This window comes from Canis lupus, chromosome 2 (assembly GCF_011100685.1).
Source record: "Canis lupus familiaris isolate Mischka breed German Shepherd chromosome 2, alternate assembly UU_Cfam_GSD_1.0, whole genome shotgun sequence".
NCBI classification, from domain to species: domain Eukaryota; kingdom Metazoa; phylum Chordata; class Mammalia; order Carnivora; family Canidae; genus Canis; species Canis lupus.
In genome coordinates, this window is record NC_049223.1 from 43,180,098 (window position 1) to 43,199,085 (window position 18,988).

The 18,988-nt window shown below is 37.3% G+C and overlaps 1 long non-coding RNA gene across 4 annotated transcripts in view; it reads right to left on the bottom strand.

The window, feature by feature from the left end:
• The window catches only part of LOC106557898, a 63,077-nt gene that overhangs the window by 14,443 nt on the left and 29,646 nt on the right, over nucleotides 1-18,988 (bottom strand). For all 4 annotated transcript variants that reach the window (XR_005355532.1, XR_005355530.1, XR_005355531.1 and 1 more), the window contains exon 2: nucleotides 821-917. This is a non-coding gene — a long non-coding RNA (uncharacterized LOC106557898). The remainder of the gene's footprint in view (nucleotides 1-820; nucleotides 918-18,988) is intronic.

Consider the following 18,988-nt stretch of genomic DNA (forward strand, 5'->3'; position numbering starts at 1 on the left):
GATATATACATATATATATATCAAGATATATATATATCAAGATATATTCATATATATGGATCTTAATCTGTTCAAGTCCTCCCCCTAACCCCCTGAGTAGCCAATCTTCCTGATGCCCATCAGGCTTCCTTCCCTGCATGGCCCCAACCCCTGCTGGACTGCCTTTGTTCCCATTTACCTGTGGGCTTTAATACATATTTGTTCCACATATTTTTTTTAAAGCCATCTTACATGTATATATAAAAGTTGTATTATACATATTGCAGCATATGTATACGATATATTTTATTTTTTAGAACAGTTTTAGGTTTACAGCAAAACTGAGCAGAAGACTCAGAGATTACCCATATGCCTTCTGGCCCCATTACTCACAGCCTCCCCCCCACTATCAACATCTAAGGGCTTTTTGACCAGAAGAAAAGCTCTTCCAAAAATTTTTGTTTTTCTTTTAAATCTTAAGTGAAAATTATAACTCTTCAAACAGTCTACCTTATATGACTTGGTATGTTACATACTTTCACATAAATACTACTACTATTCCAAGGCAGTATAGATTAAACTTAACTGATTCCATCCACACAACTCTTTTTATATTGTATGGAATTGAAAAAAACAATAAAAACTGCCCTCTTATGTTAAACTGATTAGAAGAGGAATGAAGAATTACTCACTAGCAAGTACTTGTCAGGCATACCTTAGAACACAGTGATTATACTCCATTTCACAAATGCAGAAATGAGCCAATTTCAATCATTCTGCAACATAAGCTACAACAGGGAGCTCCCTTGGCCTGCCCCACAGTTTCAGTCTTAGATTGTACCTGTGCTTGTGTACTCATTTCCACTTTATTCTTCATTTTTCTGCCAGTAGTCATTTCTCACAGGATCAAACTTAATCAGAAACAAGATGAATTAACCCTGCAAAATAGGTAATATCATGGAGTAAGTGTGAGTTCAGATAGCATTTTGTTTTAAAGTTTCTGTATAATTTGAAAATGCGCATCTTTTTTTAAGAGAGGAGGGGGAGCAGAGATGAGGCACAGGGTGGTGGTGGGGGGGAGGGAGAGAGAGAGAGAGAGAGAGAAAATAAGCAGGTTCCATGCCCAGTGCAGACCTTGATGTGGGGCTCTATCTCACAACCCTGAGATCATGACCAGAGCTGAAATCAAGAGTTGGACGCTTAACCAACTTAGTCACCCAGGCACCCCCCAAAATGTGCATCTTTTAAACAGGCTCTAGATATTACTATTAAAGTGTATACTTCTGTCATTTCCAGAAAACAATACCTTTGAGAACAGGTTTTTGCCTTAGAGGAATTAAATTCTATTGTTCTTTGATTCTATTTAAATGGCATTAATAATTGTGTAAAAGGCCCATATCTGCAATTTTTGGGTTTCTCCTTTCTTGATTGTAAGCAAAAAACTCAGGTTGAATTGACATAAAGGAGGAAAGGATGGGCCTTTTAAAGTAGGTCATAAAGATGGACCTGGAAACCACAGAACATGAAACATACCCTGGGTCAAATCTGGCTCTGCCACTTGCCATTTGACCTTTTGAACCTCCATTTATTTCTGCCTCTATAAAAGTGACAGTGTTGTGTGAAATGAAGAACCTATGTAGTAAATGGCCTAGAACATTGCCAGGCACGTTGGATGCACAATATATGTTTGTATGAGTGCATGAGTGACACAAAGGTTCCACACTTAAATACCTGTGTGGCTAGAGGTGTCCTTAGTAGGGTGTGTGGCCAGTCTGACAGTCCAAGCTAAACTCAGGTTCAAGAAGGTCCATGCTTGCCATGTTGGAATGGGAAGAAAAAAAAATAACAGTGCCCAAGCCTTTAAATTTTTAAAAGAAACTGGAAATCTATATTTTATCTACAGTTTTCTGGTATTTAAACACTGGGAGAAACTACTTTAAAATTGGGATTAGTAATTATAGGCTAACAGAACTCATATGCTAGATCTGACCTGTGGCCAACCACGTTTTGATCTCTGGCCTTAGTCCAGACTTATAAAACAAAAGTAGAATATTGGAAGAGAATCTCGGCTTTGGAAAAGTGGATCCGAGACTTTGACTTCTAAGAGCTACAAGAAGAGGGAAAAGTGGAGATGCTGATCATTGATGCTAGAGAAGAAACCTCTGAAGAGAGAATTAATGTCTAATTATATGCACTAATGTGAAATGTTTACCACGAGCCTTATCATCAGGTAGCAAGTTATGCATATGTAGCATTCAAATACGCCATCATCACCGTGATACAGTTGTCGTGAATTTATTTGACAACAGATATTCTGTCTGTATTATGTGAAGAAAGAACTCCATCCGTGACTAAAGCCAGTCTCATCACCTTGTAGCCAAGCTGGAGTCACTGTAGCCCACGCCTCATGGCCCTCATAGTTTGCCAGTCACGTAGAGATAAAACGAGGATAGCCTGACGGTAGAAAAGGCAAAGCCATCACACCCCTAAGTAGCTTTTCTGACAATGCTGACATTCCTGTTATAGTTTAGAGGTAAATAAATGTTATTTTCCTTTAAAGTCAATTTGCTGAAGATTTCTCAACATGCATAAAGACATAATAGGAGGATGAGGGTGTATCTAGGATGAAAGGGAAAGAAGGAGAAATAAGATGGGATGGGAAATACTGAGAAATCCTTGGCAGGAAGGAGCATGAAAATTTTGTGAAGATCACTCTAGTAGCATCTTGAAGAAAGATCAAACAGGGTGGTACAAGAAGCAGAGACAAAGTCAGGAGATAACTGCAGTGTCCAGATAAATTACGAACGGGGGTGACTGGGTGGCTCAGCCGGTTAAGTGTCCGACTCTAGAGCTCAGCCCAGGTCTTGACCTTAGGGTGGGGAGTTCAAGCCCCACACCGGGCTCCATGCTGAGCTTGGAGCCTACTTTAAAAAAGAATTGTGAAGGGAGAGAGTGACATCAACAGCATAATAGGTCCTAACAAAACTGAATCATGAAGAAATAAAATGTGAACAGACTGATAACAAGTAAGGAGACTGAATCAGTAATTTTAAAACTCCCAAAAGTGAAAAGCCCAGGACCAGATTGTTTCACAGGTGAATTCTATCAAACATTAAAGAATTCATATCCTTCCCAAATTTTTCCAAAGAACTGAAGAGTAGGCAACACGCCCAAACTCAATTCATGAGGCCAGCATTACCCTGATACCAAAGCCATATGAAGACTCTACAGGGAAAGAAAACTACAGGCCAAAGTCTCTGATAAATATGGACTCAAAAAATCACATCAAAACATTATCAAACTGAATTCAACAGCACATTAAAAGGATCATACACCATGAACCCAAGAGGAATTTATTCCTAGGATACAAGCATGGTTCAACATATACAAATCAAAAAATGTGATATGCCACAGAGATACAGAAAGCTTTTGACAAAATGGCAATATTGTTTTATGATTTTAAAAACAAGCACTCCATGATTAGGGTATCAAAAGAACATACTTCAATATAATAAAGGTCATACATGACATGTACACAACTAACACCATACTTGACTAAGTTTTCATAAATGTAACTTCTTTTCCCTTAAAGTCAAGGTACATAAAGATATTTTTCAACCTTTATGTAAATATACTGACAGGATGAGGGCTGTATATGGTTGTGTAGATGAGAAGTTGAAAGCTTCTCCTCTTAAATCAGGAACAATCAGGGGTGCCTAGTCTCACCAATCTTACTCAACAAAGTACTGAATTTCCTGGCCAGAACAATAAGAAAAAAGAATTAAAAGGCATCCAAATCAGAAAGGAAGAAGTAAAATTGCCATTGTCTGCAGATAATATAATCATATGTATACAAAATCTTAGACTCCACCAAAAACTGTTAGAATAAATGAATTCTCTAAAGTTGAGATACAAGATCAATGTAGAGAAATGTGGCATTTCTATACAGTGTTAAAAATTAGCGGAAAGAGAAATTAATAATCTCATTTACAATTGCATCAAGAAGAATACTGAGGAGTAAATTTAACCACAGAGGTGAAAGACCTATACTCTAAAAACTATAAAACATCGATGAAAGAAACTGAAGATGAATTCAAGTGCTCTGGAAGAATTAATTTTAATTAATTTTAAGATGTCCATACTATTCAAAGCAGTCTATAGATTCAATGCAATCCCTATCAGAATACTAATAGAGGCACCTGGGTGGCTCAGTCGGTAAGCATCCCAGACTTGGTTATGGCTCAGGTCATGACTGCACTAGTTTTGAGATTGAACCCAGCATCAGGCTCCCCACTCAGTGAGGAGTCTGCTTGAGAATCTTCCCTTCTGGCCCTTCCCCTCATGTGTGCACTCCCTCTCTTTCTCAAATAAATACATCTTAAAGAAAAATACCAATAGCATTTTTCACAGAACAAGAACAAAGAATCCTAACATTTGTCTGAAACCACAAAAGACCCCGAGTAACCAAAATAATCCTGAAAAAGTAACTAAGTTGGAGGTATCACAGTCCCAGATTTTACACTATACAACAAAACTATAGTAATCAAAATGGTATGGTACTGGCACAAAAACAGAAACACAGATCAATGGAAGAGAACAGAGAGCCCAGAAGTAGAGCCACACTTATATGGTCAATTAATCTATGACAAAGGAATCAAGAATACACAATGAGGAAAAGACAGTCCCCTCCCCAATAAATGGTGTTAGAAAAACTGGACAGCTACGAGTAAAAGAAAACAATCACTTTCTTACGCCACATACAAAAATAAACTCAGAGTAGATTAAAGACCTAAACACAGGAGATAAATCCATAAAAATCTCAAAAGAAAAAATAGGCAGTAAATTCCTGGACATTAGAATTAGCAATATATTTTGGTTCACTCTCCTCTGGCAAGGGCAACAAGAACAAAATTAAACTACTGGAATTTAAATAAACTAAAAAACTTTTGGACGGCAAAGGCTGCCATCAACAAAACAAAAAGACAACCTACTAAATAGGAGAAGATGTTTGCAAATGATATATCCAATGAGGGGTCAATATCCAAATATATAAAGAACTCATACAATTAAACACCAAAAAACAATATGATTAGAAAACGGGCAGAGTTCCATAGTATACAGAATAGTTATTTTTCCAGATAACATGTACAGAGAGCCAACACACATCAAGAGATGCTCAAAATCATTAATCATCAAGGAAATGCAAATCAAAACCACAATGAAGTATCACTTTACACTGATCAGAATGGCCAGTATCAAAAAGATAAGAAATAATAAATGTTGGCAAAGATGTGGAGAAAAGAGAACCCTTATGCACTGTTGGTAGGAATGCAAAATGGTGTAGCCATTATGGAAAATAATATGGAGGTTCCTCAAAATATAAGAAATGGAATTACCATATGATCCAATAATTCCACTTCTTAGTATTTACCACCCCCTCAAAAAAACCCACTAAACTAAAAGTATATATCTCTTATGTGTACTGCAACATTATTTTCAAAAGCCAAAATACAGAAACAACCTAAGTCTCCATCAATATATGAATGGATACAGAAGATGTGTGCACATGTACACATAGACACACACTGGAATATTACTCAGCCATAAAAATTATTTTAATAATAATTATTTATTATAATATTTAATATATAACATTTAATATAAATATTATTCTCATTATGTAATAATAAATGGTTATCTTAACCATCTGTGATAAAAAGGCTGCACCTAGCAGGTATACTATGCTAAGTGAAATAAGTCAGAGAAAGACAAATACCATATTATTCCACTTATATGTGCAATCTAAAAAACAAAACAATGAACAAATGGACTCATAAATACCAAAAACAAACTGGCAGTTGCCACTGAGGAGTAGGATGGTGGGGGTGAGGGGAGGCGATGAGCAAAAAAGATGAAGGGGATTAAGAGGTACAAACTTACAGTTATAAAATAAGTAAGTAATGGGGCTCAAAAGTACAGCATAGGAAATATACTCAATAATACCAAAATAACTGTTTGATGAGTGACTAATGATAACTATACCTATCATGGTATTTCAAAATATATATAAATATATAATCACTATGTTGTACACCTCAAACTGATACAATATTGCATGTCAACTATACTTCAATTAAAAAAAATGTTTAAAGCTGCAGGATACAAAATTAATATACACAAATCAGTTGTTCCTATATACTAAAAATGAAACATCTGAAATAGTAAAAAAACCATCCTCATTTACAAGTGCCTTGAGAATAACAAAAGGCACAGGAATAATGTAACCATGGAGGTGTAAGATCTAGACACTTAAAACTAAAAAACTATGATGAAACAAGTAGACACAAATAAATGAGAAGATCATCTGTGTTCATGGACTAGAAGAATTAAAATTGTTAAAATGTCTATACCACCTAAAGCCATCTATAGAGTTGATGTAATCTCTATCAAAATTCTGGTGACAATTTTCACAGAAATAAAGAAAGCAATTCTAAAATTCCTATAGAACCTCTAAGGACCCCTAATGGCCAAAGCAATCCTGAGAAAGATGACAAAGCAGGAGACATCCCATTTCCTGATTTCAAACTATACCTCAAAGCTGTAGTCATCAAAAGGGTATGGTACTGGCATAAAAATAGATCCAATAACCAATGGAACTACATTAAGAGTCTAGGCATACACCCTCACTGTATAATATTTGACAAGGGAATCAAGAATATTCATGAAGGAAAAAATATCTCTTCAAAATGGTGCTGGAAAAACCTGTAACCATTTCCGGAATAATGAAACCAAACACTGCTCTTTTTTTTTTTTAATTTTTTATTTATTTATGATAGTCACACACAGAGAGAGAGAGAGAGAGGCAGAGACATAGGCAGAGGGAGAAGCAGGCTCCATGCACCAGGAGCCCGACATGGGATTCGATCCCGGGTCTCCAGGATCGCGCCCTGGGCCAAAGGCAGGCGCCAAACCGCTGCGCCACCCAGGGATCCCCCAAACACTGCTCTTATACCATTCAACGAAATTACCTCGAAATGGATTAAAGACTTAAACATAAGACCTGAAGATGTAAAACTCCTAGAAAAAAACACAGTAATAAAACTTTTGATGATGGTCTTGGCAACAATTTTTGGGCTGAGACACCCAACTGGAAGAAGCAACAAAAGCAAAAATTACTAAGTGGAACATGAAACTAAAAACTTCTATACAGCAAAAGAAAACAATCAAAATGAAAAGGCAACCTACTAAATGGAAGAAAATTTTTGCAAATCATGAATCTCATAAGGGGTTAATATTCAAAATACATTAAGAACTCACAACTCAATAGCAAAAATCAATCTGATTAAAAGATGCACAGAGGATCTGAATAGTTCGTTCCAAAGAAGACATACAAAGGTCAATAGATACATGAACAGGTGCTCAACATCACTCATCAGGGAAATACAAATCAAAACCACAAGAAGATATCATCTCAGGGAATGTAAGTTGGTGCAGCCACTATGGAAAAGAGTATGAAGTTTCCTCAAAAAATTAAAAATAGAACTTCCACATGATCCAGCAGTTCCATCACTGGGTATTCATCCAAAGGAAATGATATTACTATCTCAGAAAGGTATCTGTATTCCCATTTTCACTGTAGCATTATTTTCAATAGCCAAGACATAAAAACAACCCAAGTTCCATCAATTGGATGAATGGATAAAGATGTGGTAAATGTGTGTGTGTATGTGTGTGTGTGTGTGTGTCTATTATTCAGCTGAGAAAAAGAAAGAAATCCTACTATTTGCAACAATATCAATGGACCTCCAGGGCATTACACTAAGTGAAATAAGTCAGAAAAAAAAACAGACTGTATGATCCAATAAAATGTAGCATCTTTAAACAAACTCACAGATACAGAGAGTAGATCGGTGGTTGCCAGATGTTGGGAGACTGTAGGTAGGCCAAATGGGTAAAAGTGGTTAAAAGGTACAACCTACCAACCAGGTATAAGTCCTGGGGATGTAGGTATTGAGTACAACATGGTGACTAAAGCTAATGATACTATATTGAATTTGAAAGTTGCTAAGAGAGTAGATCTTAAAAGTTCTCATTACAAAAATAAAATTGTAACTATGTGTGGTGATGGATGTTAACTAGTCTTACTGCGGTGGTCATTTTGCAACGTATACCTATATCAAATCATTATATTGTTCTTGTAAAACTAATACACTGCTATATGTCATTAAAAAAAAAAACTTATGTGGAAATAAAGAGAAGTAGTCTAGGTGGCTTAAAAGATTCTTTTCATGGTCAACTTCTACTCAACTCTCATCTCCTGAACTATCGCCTTCTCAAGACCAAGGTACCTTCCCAGTCACTGCTATTCTCCAACATGGGGAACGGACCCTTTTATCATCATACTCCTCTACTAGGACATTCTGTCCCTCTCTTCACTTGATTCACTCCAACTTATTCTTCAGGACTTACTCTTAATTCCTCTACCCCTACCCATGCTGAGTCAGATGATTCTCTCCTGTAAGGTTTTGGCACCCATAACTAAGCTTTTTGGTCCTTCCCCTATTGGGCTATAATCTGTAAGAGACTATGAGTTTTGCAGCTGTATGAACAGTATCTTATTTATCTCTGTGCTCTCACTGACTAGTGCAGGGGCTGAAACAGACTCAACCTCACTTTGTTGAACTAAATGGCAAGGAGAAATCATTGACTTAAAAAAGAGTTGATTTCCAACTTAAAATATTTATAGCTTAAATAACTGACGAGAACAGTTTTCTGACTGTATATTCTTGGTGGGATATATATACTCAAGAACAAAAGAAAGCAATTAAATGCTTGGTTTCGGTAGCGGTGTTGTAATTCTCAAAGCATTTTGTATATTGTAGGACAGAGTGAATTAGTAAATACATTGATGCCACTGAAACAGTGTTTCCAGTGTGGAATAAGGAAGATATAAATATGAATGGGAAAAGATGGTGGAAAATCAAATGCTATTAAATTTCAATTGGATACGAACTCATGGTTTTTAAAATATAGTTTTCAAGAGTACCTGGGTGGCTCGGTGGTTAAGCATCTGCCTTTGGCTCAGGGCGTGATTCCAGAGTCCTGGGATCAAGTCCTACAGCAGGCTCCCCGGGGAGCCTGCTTCTCAGGCTGCCCATGTCTCTGCCTCTATGTCTCTCATGAATAAATATATAAAATCTTTAAAATAAATAATATATATACATATGTATTATATATGTATATATATTATATATATATATATAATATATATATATAGTTTTCAGTAACAATGAGCATATCTAGCTTCTCAATCTTGGCTTCTAAGGCTGACACTGTAAATGAAAAGAAACAGGGCTCCTTATATAAATAACCAGTTTCAGAACTAGAACAATAAAATAGAAAGTGAACCTAGTACATAAGCTTAATGGAGCAAATCAAAAGGATACAACTTAACAGGGCTCCTACAGAACAATTTGGGGTAATTTGATCATCAAATGTTAGAAACACATCATTTCATGAACGCCAGTGTAGCAATGGACTCAGGCAAAAATCCTCATTGATGCTGAAACCACTGAGTGAAATATTGAGAAAAAGGATCCTCTCATGGCCACAGAACATCACTCTAGAGATTATTTAAAAATACAATGGGAAACCAATATCTTCCAGTGGAGGTCTGTTGTCACTAGAAGTGGTCACAAATAGCATCGCAATACCAGAACAGACTGAAATGCTGTGACTCTTGATGTGATGCAGTAAGAAGTATACATTATATATATCTTTATCATCAAAATTAGAAGTCTACCTTTTGCCAAAAGTGTCCAAGTTGAATTATGAAGAAACAATCAGAAAAATGTTGAACATAAAATATTATGCAAGACACCAGGTCTGATATCTTCATAAAAGTTTTATGTCTTGGAGCATCTGGGTAGTTCAATCAGTTAAGTGTCTGACTCTTGATCTCTGGTCTTGATCCCAGGGTTGTGAGTTCAGACCCCATGCTGTGTCCACACTGGGTATGGAGCCTACTGACTGACTGACTAAATAAATAAATAAATAAAAGTTATATGTCATGAAAAACAAATAAAAGCAGGATAGACTAAATTAGACCAGATTAAGAGACTAAATGCAATACATGAACTCTGATCCAATTTAAAAAACAAATAACAACTTGATGGGATGAGTACTGGGTGTTATGCTATATGTTGGCAAACCGAATTTAAATCAAATAGTAGGGACTCCTGGGTGGCTCAGCGGATGAGCATCTGACTCTGGCCCAGGGCATGATCCTAAGTCCCGGGATCGTGTCCTACATCCGGCTCCCTGCATGGAGCCTGCTTATCCCTCTGCCTGTGGTTCTGCCTCTCTCTCTGTGTCTCTCATGAAAAATAAATAAAATCTTTAAATAAATAAATAAAATATTTAAAAATATAATAATAATTAAGAAAAGAAAAAATAAGAAACAAATACCAAAAGTCATTTTTGAGACAAGAGAAATGTAAGTGTGGACTATATATTCATGATGCATATGATATTGGGATCACATAGGAAAATGTCATTCTTGTAAAGCTGATGCCTGGAACTTACATTCAAATGGAAAGGAAAAAAAGAGACAAAAGGAGGCAACGTTGCAAAATATTGACAACTGGTGAAACTACTTAAAAGGTTGTTCATTGTACTTTTCCATAGGTTAAAAATTTTCAAATAAATTTTGGTAAAATATGTCTAAGATTGTATGTTTTTTGGCTTGTCATCATTTCTTTTTTACATTTTACCTTGATTTCCTTCTTTTGCAGCTAAGTTCCCGCGTTTGAGTGGCAATTCTGCCCACAGGAACTGACTGACCACCAGTTAAAGAACTACTTAGACAATTACAGAATATCCAGAAGAGGGCAGCAGAGTAAAATTTTTCTTTAATTAACGAATGCTTGGTGTGTTAACTTTGCCAATTATCTGAAAATCAGACTTTACTTCACCTCTCTCATGAATAAAGCAGTTGTGTTAGTATTCCTCTTAGAAAACTGAAAAACTCAAAAGGCAATCACTGAGACTTCTATTTTTCCAATCTAAAATCTAGACTCAATGTTTATTATCTGACAGGACATTCCTACTCTCCCATCCCCTCTGCTAGACAGTTACAACCAGACAGGTTATATCAGGACACCTGATAACTTTTTTGACGTTCTCCTGTTCTGAAGACCCCTCTTGCTCCCAGCTTTCCACCCCTGCTCTCACCCATCCATCCACCATCCATCTACCCACCCACTCACCACCTATCTGTCTTGGCAACCACTATTCCTCTGAGCTTCCTAAACTATTTCTGCATGCTAGTGCTCTGGAACCTTCAATGACTCCCTATCACCTACTACCTCAGATCTCAACATTTCCAAAGGTGTAATCTTACTTGGCCCTGAAAACTTTATTTCCTACTACTCCAAAGGCAAATTTCTGCTTTACTCAGATCATTCTATTTTTGCTCTGTACACCGACTGGGTTCAATCCCATCTCTGTACTTTTGCTCATGCCAGTGATTCTAAAACTTCTTGGTCTCGTAATTTGGTGTGAGAGGTAGCTGAAACTAACTGCACTGAATCTTCCAGTTGATATTCAAAGATGCCACAACCAACAGTGTACCACACAATTCTTTAAGGCATCATTCACACTACTGTCCTAATAGATTTGTGTATTTATTACTTTCCACTAGATGGCAGTAAAGTGTCTGGAGGAAGCGGTGGCTTTCGCTAATCCAAAGACTAGCAGAGCTCATTTCTTTTCTTCTCCTTTTTATGGTTCTAACACTCGATTTGAAAAACATTTCGTCTTCAGGCTCTATTACACTTTTGAAAATTATCAAGAGTCCCCAGGGAGCTTCTGTTTACATGGGCTGTATCTACTGATATTTCCCATACTATATGAAAACTAATGCTTTAAAATATTTACCTGTTAATTCATAAAAATAAAAATTCAACATCTATTACATCTTAATATAGATCACATACCTTGATGAAAAAACAGCTAATTCTCCTCACCCTGCCAAGCAGTGAGAAGAATGGCATTTTTTATATTTTTTCCACAGGTATTTTATTTTTAGCTTAATAAAAGAACTAGATTCTCAAGACAGGGGAAGATGGCAGAATAGGAGGACCCTAGGTTCACCTCACCCTATGAATACAACTAGATAACTATCAGATCATCCTAAATACGCCAGAAATCGACTTTTAGGCTGGCAAAACAACTCCACAACTAAAGGTAGAGGCCACCCTGAAGAAAGTAGGAAGTGCAGAGACGTAGTTTGGGAGAGAAAGAGACTGTGGCCACTGAGGTGGGGAGGGAGCCATGGTCGCAGAGAAGGGCTACAGACAAGTTAAAACACAGCGGAGGGCAAGGGAAAAACGAATCCCCCGTAGCAACTGGCATAGAAAGCAAGCAAGCCTGAATTTCTTGAGTTCTTCCAACCAGCCTGGCTTAAAGCCTGGAGTTCTAAAGGTCAGCATGCTTGGCTCCAGAAGAGCTCAGAGGACATTGGGGCTGCTCTTAGAGAAAAGTCAGGTCAAACATCCTGCAGACTTACAGCAGAAAGAGCAATCTGAAGAGCACCTGGGGCACACATGGTGAGGTTAGCTGCTCATCTCAGAGCATGTCACAGAGAGGCATTGTTCATGGTGAGACTCCTCCTGGTAGAAAAGAACTCAACAGGCACCATTTCCCATCCTGCCCCTCATAAGAAGCACAGAGCCACCTGCAGGAACCAGCACAGACACTACCTAACTTACTTACACCAAGCCCTGCATCCCCAAGCTTTGGTGGAGCTGCCCCTAACAGTCAACATTTGCCTCAGTTCCAGCTCAGTGGGCCCTTCCTCCACAAGACTAGCTCAAATCTATGCTCACACCTCACATCTCCTGATGTTATAGAGTTTTGGGCACCCTCAGTTCTGGTGGCACAGTGGCAACAGGTCTCTCATTTCACAAGCAGACCAGAGTACACCTACTTGAAACTCACCACATTCAGACCAGACACCAAACACTGCCCACAACAGGCAAAGAGCCTCTGCAAATGACTGGCCTGAAGGATAAGGCAGCCAGGACACGAAAGCAGAGCACACACAGCACACAATGGAGATACCCTCGGTAGCACCAGGCCTTAGGAAACAGATGACACTACACTGCAGGGACCTCTTCTTCATAAAGCCATTACTCTCAAGAATAGGAGCCATAGCTGACTTTCCTAACACAAAGAAACAGGCACAGAGACTTAAACAAACTGAGGAGACAGAGGAATTTGTCCCAAATGAAAAAAGAGGACAAGGCCACACTAGGGATTTAAGTGAAAAAGATAGAAGTAAACATGCCTGATGGAGAATTGAAAGCAGTGATAAGGATACTCCCTGGGCTTGAGAAAAGAGTGGAGACCACGAGTGAGACTATTAACACATAGATAAGGAACAACACAGAACAGATAAAGAGCTCAGTAAACAAAATGAGAAACACACTTGACAGAATAAACAGCAGTTTGGAAGAAGCAGAGAGAAAAGAATTATGCAAAATGAGAATAGACTTAGTGAACTCAGTGACTCCATCAAACATAGTATATTTGTATCACAGGAGTCCTAGAAGAAGAAAGAGAAAAGGTGGCAGAAACTTTACTTAAAGAATAACTTCCCTGATCTGGGGAAGGAAATAGATACCCAGATGCAGAAGTCACAGAGAACTCCCCAAAAATCAACAAAATCAGATTCACACCAAGACGTATTATAATGAAATGGCAAAATATAGTGATAATGAAAAGATATTAAAGGCAGTGAAATATGGGGCACCTGGGTGGCTCAGTCGGTTGAGTCCGACTCTCGATTTCAGCTTAGGTCATGATGTCAGGGTCCTGGGATTGAGACCACACCAGCTCTGCCCTCAACAGGAAGTCTGATTTTCTGCCTCTCTCTCTTTGCCCCTCCCTGTGTACATGTGCTTGCATGCATATTCTTTCTCTCTCAAAAGAATAAATAAATCTTTTTTAAAAAAGCAGCAAAAGAAGATAGTTATCTACAAAGGAAATCTCATAATGCTATTGCCAGATTTTTCGCCAGAAACTTTCCAAGCCACAAAGAAGTGGCATGATATATTCAAAGTGCTGAATAGGAGAGGAGCCTGGCTGGCTGTCAGTAGAGCATGTAGCTCTTGATCTCAGGGGTCATGAATCTGAGTCCCATAATGGGTGGAGAGATTACTCAAAAAAAAAAAAAAAAAAAAGCAAAGTGCAAATGGGAAAATCCTGCACCTGCAAATAATCTATCCAGCAAGGCTATCATTCGAAATAGAAGGAGAGAGTTTTTCCAAACAAAAACTAAAGGAGTTGGTGACCATTAAGCCAGCCCTCCAAGAAATACTAAAAGGGACTCTCTGAGTGGAAAGACAAAAATGACAGTAAAAACACAAAAGCAGTAAAATTTAATATTTCTGTAAAGTATTGGTCAAGGAACTCACAAAATAAAAGTCTGCAAAATATACACCATATACCTAAAACATGGGGAGGAGATAAAGAACAAGTTCAAACTTAAACAACCATCAACTTAATATAGACTGCTATATGCAAAAGATGTTGTTTTTCTTTAAGATTTTATTTATTTATTCATGAGAGACACAGAGAGAAGCAGAGACATAGGCAGAGGGAGAAGCAGGCTTCCCATGGGGAGCCTGATGTGGGACTTGATCCCAGGACCCCAGGATCACGACCTGAGCCAAAGGCAGACGCTCAACCACTGAGCCACCGAGGCGCCCTGCAAAAGATGTTATATACAAACCTAATGGTAACCACAAATCAAAAACCACTAATAAATATGCAAAGAATAAAGAGAAAGAAATCCAAATATATCACTAAAGAAAACCAACAAACCACAAAAGACAGAACGACAGGAAAGGACCAAAGAAAATCTTCAAAACCAAAAAACAAGTAATAAAATGGCAGTAAATACATGCCTATTAATAATCACCCTGAATATATATATATATATTTTATGTAGTCACAGAGAGAGAGAGAGAGGCAGAAACATAGGCAGAGGGAGAAGCAGGCTCCATGCACCAGGAGCCCGATGTGGGATTCGATCCTGGGTCTCCAGGATCGTGCCCTGGGCCAAAGGCAGGCGCCAAACCGCTGCGCCACCCAGGGATCCCAATCACCCTGAATATAAATGAACTAAATGCTCCAATCAAAAGACAGAGGGTGACAGAATACAATAAACAAATACAAGACCCATCTATGTGCTGCCAAAAGAGACTCATTTTAGACTTTTTAAAAACACCTGCAAATTGAAAGTGAGGGAATCAAGAAACATATCGTGCAAATAGAAGTCAAAAGAAAGTTGGAGCAGCAATATTTATAACAGACAAAACAGACTTTAAAACAAAGACTAACAAAAGACAAAGAAGGACATTATAAAATAATGAGAACAATCCAACAAGAAGGTATAACAATTGTAATTACTCACTCACCCAACATGGGAGCACCTGTTTATTAATATAAAACAGTTAATAACAGGGGCACCTGGGTGGCTCAGTGGTTGACCATCTGCCTTTGGCTCAGCTCACGATCCCAGGACCCCGGGATCGAGTCCTGCATCGGGCTCCCCTGTGAGGAGCCTGCTTCTCCCTCTGCTGTGTCTCCACCTCTCTCTCTGTGTCTCTCATAAATAAGTAAATCTTTTTTTTTTTTTAAAGGAGTTAATAACAAACATAAAGGAATTGATAATAATTCAACAATAGTAGGACACTTCGACATCCCACTTGTATCAATAGACAGATGATCCAAACAGAAAATCAACAAGGAAACAATGGTTCTTAATGACACACTGGACCAGATGGATTTACCAGATATACTCAGAACACTCCATCCTAAAACAGCAGAATATACATTCTTTTCATGTGCACATGTAACATTCTCCAAAACAGATCACACATTATATATTCCATTACATCCAGAAAGCTCTCCTTCATCCCCCAGCTCAAGCCCCTGGCAACTAGGGGTCTGTTTTCTTCCCTATAGTTTTGTGTTTTAAACGATGGCCTCTAAATGAAATCACGTATGTAGATTTTGAGTCTGCTCCTTTCACTTAAGTTAATCACTTGAGATTCATCTACATTGTTGTATTATCAGTAGTTTGATCCTTTTAATTGCTGAGTAATAATCCATTGTGAACATACCATGTTTTGTTCATTCATTTACTAGCTGAAGGAGATTTGGGTTGTTTCCAATTTTTACTGATGACAAATAAAGCTGTTGTTAACATTCTCCTGAGGAAAAAAAAAGCATCCACAAAGCAAGCCTCAACAAATTCAAAAAGACTGAGGTCACATCATGCATCTTTTCTGTCCACAACACTATGAAACTAGAAGTCGACCACAAGAAAAAATCTGGAAAGACTACAAATAACATGGGGGTTTAAGAACATGCTACTAAATAATGAATGAGTAAACTGAGAAATAAAAAAACAAAAAAGTACATGAAACAAATGAGAATGAAAATCCAATAGTCCAAAACTTTTGGGACACAGCATAAGCAGTTCTAAGAGGGAAGTTTACAGGAGTACAGGCCTACTTCAAGAAACAAGAAAAATCTCAAAAAAAACACCTAACCTTATACCAAAAGAAACTAGAAAAAGAACAAACAAAACCTAAAAACAACAGGAGAGAAAAAGAAAAAGATTAGAGCAGAAGCAAATGATACAGAAGCTACAAAAAAAAACCCAACAGAACAGATCAATGAAACTAGGAGCTGGTCCTTTGAAAAAAAATCAGTAAACTGATGTAAACCTCTAGCCAGACTTATCAAGAAAAAGAAAAAGAACCCCAAAAAATCACAAATGAGAGAGGAGAAATAACAACACACACCAGAGAAATACAAACAAACATAACAGAATATTATGAACAACTATATGCCAACAAAGTGGAAACCTAGAAGAAACTGATTAAGTTCTAGGAACTTACAACCTACCAAAACTGAAACAGGAAGAAACAAAAAATTTGAATAGACTAAACCCCAGCAAAGATAAGTGAATTCATTAAAAACAAAAACAAAAAACAAAAAAACAAAAAAAAAAACTTCCAACAAACAAAAGGCTTCCCAGGCAAATTCTGCCACACTTTTTAAAGATCTTATTTATTTGAGAGGGCACACAAGCAGGGAGAGGGGCAGAAGGAGAAGGAGAAGCAGACTCCCATTGGGCGTGATCCCAGGGCCCCAGGATCATAACCTGGGCTGAAGGCAGATGCTTAACTGAGCTATCCAGGTGTACTCCATCCCTTGTGAAAAGATTTTAGAATTCTACCAAATATTTAAAGAAAATCTAATACTTATTCTTCTCAAACTACTCCAAAAAAAAGGGGGAGGGGGGTAAACTTTCAAATTCATTCTAGGAGGCCAGCATTACCCTGATATCAAAACCAGATGATGATACCACAAAAAAAGAGAACTATAGGCCAGTATCTCTGATGAACATAGATATAAAATCCTCGACATACTAGCAAACCAAATCCAACAATACGTTGAAAAAAAAAAATCATTCACCATGACCAAGTGGGATTTATTTTTGCAATGCAAAGGTGGTTCAATATTCACAAATCAATCAGTGTGATACAGCACATCAATAAGAGAAAGGATAAAAACCATATGATCATTTCAATAAATGCATTAAAAGTATCCAACAAAGTACAACATCCATTCATAACAACCCTCAACACAAGTTTACAGGGAACATACCTCAATATAACGATCATATATGAAAAACCCACAACTAACATCACCTTCACTGGGGAAAAAAAATTGAGAGCTTTCCCCCTAAGGTCAGGAACAAAATAAGGATGTCTCACCACTTTTTATTCAACATAGTACTGGAAGTCCTACCCACAGCAGTCAGATAACAAAAAGAAATAAAAGGCATGCAAATTGGTAAGGAAAAAGTAAAATTTTCACTATTTCCAGATGACATGATACTATATATATAAAACCTAAAAGACTCTCCCCAAAACTGCTAGAACTAATACACAAACTCAGTAAAGGTGGAGGATACAAAGTCAACATACAGAAATCTGTTGCACTTCTAAATATCAATAAAGAAGCAATAGAAAAAAAAAAGAATAGAAAGAGAAGTTAAGAAAACAACCCCATTTACAACTGTAGTAAAAATAATCAAGTCTCTAGGAATAAATCTAAACAAAGAGATGAAAGATTTGTACTCTGAAAACTATAAAAAATAGTAAAGAAATGAAAAGTACACAAAAAAACGGAAAGCTATTCCACATTCCTGGACTGAAAGAACAAATATTGTTAAAATGTCTATACCACCCAAAACAATCCACACATTTCATGCGATCTCCATCTAAATACTACATTTATTATTTTACATTTACTACATTCACTGCATTTTTCACAGAACTAGAACAATCCTAAAATTTGTATAGAATCACAAAAGACCCTGAACAGCCAAAGCAATCTTGAAAAAGAAAAGCAAAGCTGGAGTTATCACCATTATGGACTTCAAGTTTTATCACAAAGCTGTAGTCATCAAGACAGTGTGGTACTAGCACAAAAACAGACGCATTGATCAATGGAACAGAATGGAAATTCCAGAAATGGACCCACAATTATATGGTCAACTAATCTTTGACAAATCAGGAAAGCATATCTAATGGGAAAAAGACAGTCTCTTCAACAGTGTAGGGAAAACTAGACAGCAAAATGCAGAAGAATGAAACCGGACCACTTTTTTACACCAAACAAAAATAAATTCTAAGTGAATTCAAGACCTAAATGTGAGCTCTAAAACCATAAAAACCCTAGAAGAGAGCAGAGGCAGTAATTTTTTTCACATGGGCCATGGCAACTTTTTTCTAGATTGGTCCCTTGAGGCAAGGGAATCAAAACCAAAAACAAACTACTGGGAATACATCAAAATAATGTGCTGTCCTCTGCACAGCAAAGCAATCAATCAACCAAACTAAAAGGCAATCTGTGGAATGGGAAA